We start from the raw sequence: 5,009 nt of genomic DNA on the forward strand, positions 1-5,009 counted from the left end.
TTTTTTTTTTTTTTTTTTAGTAGCCTGGAGGCTGAGACTGATTTGGAAAACAAGCAAACAAAACAAACAAACTCACCATGTGCTTTTGCAATTTGCTGAATTAGAACCTCTGTTGAATTCACCAAGTCATGGGCCTGTTATTCATTCAACAAACATTTACGATCATTTACTGTGAGCCAGGCATTGCTCATAAGAGGCTGCACTTCTGTCCATGGAGATGTTGAGAAGGTTCCAGAAGACACGGGGCAGACCCCGACCCTGAAGAGCCAAACCCCCTGGAACCACCCATAGACATCTCTTGCTGGAAGGTTTCCCCTCCTCCTTGTCTGAGGCCACCCCTCCCTTCCCTGAGGAGCTGCTGCCTTCCCAGGGGAGCTCTGCTAAGGAACTAGTTCGCAATCCCCTCCGCGTCGACCCCGTAGTCATCCTTACCTTGGACTGGATCCCACCTGAGCCAGGGTGGGTGGAGAGAAGGGCGGGAATTCCATACCCCAAATGAGTAAACATCTGGGTGATTGTTGTGGGGATGGGTTTGGGGGAGTGCTTCACAGAAAAGGGTGCAAAGTTACTTAAGACCAAGTGAAACGGGTCGGTATGCGTGTGTTTATAGAAACCACACAAGGTTGGATGTGGTCCTGGGAGTCTGAGGGCCATTAATACGAATCTGAAACTCACCTGGGCGGGGCGGGGAGGGACCTCGAATGACAGAGCCCTCGGCTTAAGGTAGATGGAGGGATCCAAAGACAGCAGAAAATGGGGGGAATCTGGCATGGGAGTCCCACCCTGCCCCCGCCACGGCCCCAGAGAGGACCCAGAGGGACGCGAGACACCCATGGAAAAGGCAGTGCCGGAACATCCCAAGATGTTCCGCGTGATGGGAACGTGTGAATCAGGAGGGGGCGTGTGCCGATGGCCTTGCTCTCTGGGGTGGTCTCACATCCAATCCCTTTTCTATGAACCAGGATTCCCTTGTAGGAATGGCCTCCCAGTCTTTTTTTTTTTCAGGTTGTACCATGGGATTTTTTTAAAGGTGTACAATGTGGTCATTTAATACACGCATACACCCTGAAACGATTACTGCTATGAGCTGAACACATCCCTCACCTCCTCACTGCATGGCGTGTGTGGTGACAGCACATAAGAGCCACTCCCTTAGCAACTTTCCAGTGTGCAGGGCAATATTGTTAGCTGCAGTCACCGTGCTGGGCAGTCGATCCCCCGAACTCATCCATCTATAACAGCAAGTTTGCTCCCTTCGTCCAGCGTGGACCCCATTTCCCCACCCCCCGCCCCCGGCAACCACAGTCCTACTCTCTGCTTCTATGAGTTTGGTTTTTCTAGATTCCACACTCAGGTCAGATGGTCCAGGATTTGTCCTTCTGTGTCTGGCTTAATCTCAATTAGCACCATGTCCTCCAGGTTCATCCAAGTTGCGGTAAAAGGCAGGATTTCCCTCTTCTGGGGGCTGCAGAATATTCCACTAGGATTTCCCTCTTCTGGGGACTGAAGAATATTCCACTTTACGCCTGCACCACACCTTTATCCATCCATCCATCAGACACTTAGCTTGTTTCCATGTCTCGGCTATCGTGAGGGATGTGGTGATGAGCATGGAGGTGCAGATCTCTTCAAGAGGCTGGTTTCATTTCCTTGGGATAAATGTCCAGAAGTGGTCGTTCTGTTTCTAACTTTTTGACGCAGCTCATCACCGTTCTCCATAACTCCTGTACCAGCCTCCCAGTCTTGGCCGGTACGGGCCTCCCACTGTCAGGTGCCGACCCTTCAGTTGCTGGACCATCAGAGAGAGGTCCAGGGAGTCCCAGGCTTGGCAGTTAGGGCAATGAGGGGTCAGGGGGCTCGGGGTAAGAGCAAGTTATCAGCCGTACCAAGATGGTTCTGTATGTCAACGGCCTCGAGGCCTGACTGTACACGCGGTGGCTGAATGCCAGCATGGGTGACAGGACCAGAGGGGGCAGCCCCTACACAGCCACGTGAGCAGCACAGATGGCGCTGACGGGGCCTGCGGTGGGCCGTGGGCAGTGGGCAAGTGACCAGGCGGACGGAGCAGGGCAGTATAGGAGTGCAGCTGGGAGCCTGGCCTGGATCCCCAGGTTCCTAGACCCGGCCAGGGTTGGGGGGTGGCTACGAGGGGAGGGGGCACCAGGGGCCACGTGATCCATCAGGGCCCTGGGTCTCTGTGCTGGCCCTGTTCACCCAGAGGCCTGCAGACCAGGAACAGAGACCGGGGGTAGGCTCACCCCCAAGTTCCTGCCACCCCGCTGGGTCAGTGCCCCAGGAGACACGAGGGGCGCATGGTTTCTGCTCAGCCACACCGTAGGCCGGTTGGCACCCTGCATGGGCCACGCATACAGCAGACATTTAATACGTGTTTGGTCAAGTGCGAGTAACCCAGGGGCCAAGCATATGGGCCTGGTGCTCACAGGGGGCCCACAGGTGCACCCTGGCTTCTTTCAGCCTCTCCTTTGAGGCCGTTTCCTGCCTCCTCTGCACAGACTCCTGGGCAGCAATGGTCTCCCTGCCCCAGTCTGCTGACCTCTGCCCTCGCCTTCTACAGCTGCGCCCACTAGCTCCAGGCCGCCTCAGGACCTTTGCACCTGCTGTTCCCTCTGCCTGGAATGCTCCTCTCCCACCTGCGTGCAGAGCTCTCCCTCACCTCCTTCAGGTCACTGCTCAAATGTCACCTCTTCAGAGAGGCCTTTCCTGACCACCTTACATAAAATAATGCAACACATACACACCCCTCAATCTTCCAACCTCAATTCATTTCCCCCGTGTGCTCGCCACTGTGTGAGACATGTTCATGATGAGAGCAGGGGCTGTGTCTCTTTCAGTCACTGCTGTGCCCCAGACCTAGGACAATACCTGGTACAGAGAGAGGCCCAGGACATGTCTGTGCAATGTCCCACTTGGCATGCAGGCCTGAGGGCCAAGGGGACAGCAGCCACGATAGTGGGGGTGGGGGGAACCCAGGTGGCTCAAGTCCACACTCATCTCCAAGAGGACCTCCCTCCAACGACACATCCCATGAGGGTCCTCGCCCATACCCAGGTGGGACCGTTGGTGTTTGTGTGGACACACGTGTGTGACTGTGTGAACGAAAGTGAGAAATGAGTGTGTCTGCCTGCTGGTGTACATCTATGTTGTGTGTCCAAAGTACATGACCCACACCATCCTCACCTGCTGCTGGCCGCTGGTCTCCAGCTGTTTCATGCATCTGTAATATTTTTTTCTCCCCTCTGTAGGGCGAACTCCCTGAGAGAAAAGCCTGACTCTTTTCAACCCTGCCTGAGGCTGATGGCAAAGACTGCAGTCCCTCACCAAAATCTGGCTTTCAGAATGGACAAGCAAGCCCGTGCATGAGGTGTTACTTTGCTTTATCTATTTTGAGGCTATGTTATCAGGAGCACACAAATTTAGGGGTGTTATATCCCGGGAAATCGGAGCTTTGGTGGTAAATTATGAACTTACCCTCGTGAATCCTAGTCGTGTTATTTCTTTACGGTCTATTTGTCTGATATTAACACAGCTTCACCAGCTTTCTTTTGGTTGGTACTTGCATGGTGCATCTTCTCTCCTTCTTTAACTTTCAACCTTTCTGTATCCTTATCTGTTAGATGTATCACTTGTAAACAATTCAGAGTTGGATTGAGTTGCAACTTTGAAAATTAAACCCACCATGGCAGTGAGTGGGCCTGTGTGGCCCGATTCCCACCCCCCACCCCAGAATCCACCCTGAGGAGTCATACAGGTGATCAGGTGGGAAGGCCCCGCCATCACTGAGGGACCACAGCGATCGGGGAAGGGTGGGAGGGGAAGGACTGACTCTGGCTTTGAGCCTCGGCTCCACCACTACCTCCCTGGGTGCTTTTTGTCCTCTCTGAGCTGTGTTCGCATCTGTAAAATGGGAACAACCACCTCCCTCCGCTACCAGGCTGCGGTACAGAAGGGATGTCCTGCATCCACCTATCAGTGGGCACTGAGAAGTGTTATCCCTAAGGTGGAACCCTGGGCCTTCTGGTGAGGTGGCCTGTGCTGCGTTAGAGCTGTATGGACACAGCCCAGCCCTGCCTGCCGCATCCCAGGCCCCCTCCATCCTGTCCTCGGGTCCACCAAGGGTCAGGTAAAAGACGTCAACCCCCGAGGGGACTCACAGGATCTCAGAGGACGAGTTTTCATCCCAAATAAAGCCAGGACTTACTTGGCTCTTACATCACCTATGCCTTATTTTCCGGGGCAGGGCTGTACCCCGTCCGTGACTCAGGAGCTCCACTTCAGACTTGCAGAGCCCAGAGCACACTCACTCCAGAGACAGCCGGGAGCAGTAAACAGGGCAGTGAGGATGACCAAGGGGGCTGGATGACAAAGACAAAGTGATGACCAGGAAAGGCCAGGATAACCAGGGGAGGCCAAGATGAACGGGGAAGCCAGGGTGACCAGGGGAGGCCAGGATGACATGGGCCCGTGAGGGTGAGCCTCTCCGTCCTGGGCCGGCAGCCTCCATTCCAGTCTGCTCCAGTCCGCTCTGTGGCCGAGGCCCCCTGGCCCCCAGAGGCTCCTCTCAGTTCCCTTTTGCCAAGGGTAACATTTGCCTTTTCCAAACCTGGCTCACTGCAGTCTGACACAGGGAGGATGCGGAAGAGGGAAAAGCAGAGGGAAGAAGAGAGACGGCCAGTCACCTCCCCAAGCCTTCCTGCCTCCCCAGACTCCTGCCCTTCAAGCAGCGATTACGGGGTGCAGGGAGGGAAGCCCACTTCAGAGAGGCCCAAAACACCCGCCTTGGGGATGTATAAGCCCGATGCGGCATCTCCCGCACCTCCAAAGAGGTGCACGGGCCCCCTCACAGTGACCCCCTCGCAGAGCGTCCGGACCTCCAAGAGTGACCCAAGACAGCCTCTCCACCTGGCCAGGCTATTCCGCCCCGACACAAAACCTGGTAACCAGGGAGGGAGCCGAATCAGGACCCTGAGCAGTCCCTGCCCCAGGCCCGC

Source organism: Neophocaena asiaeorientalis, unplaced genomic scaffold (assembly GCF_003031525.2).
Source record: "Neophocaena asiaeorientalis asiaeorientalis breed wild unplaced genomic scaffold, Neophocaena_asiaeorientalis_V1.1 scaffold43, whole genome shotgun sequence".
Lineage (NCBI taxonomy): Eukaryota > Metazoa > Chordata > Mammalia > Artiodactyla > Phocoenidae > Neophocaena > Neophocaena asiaeorientalis.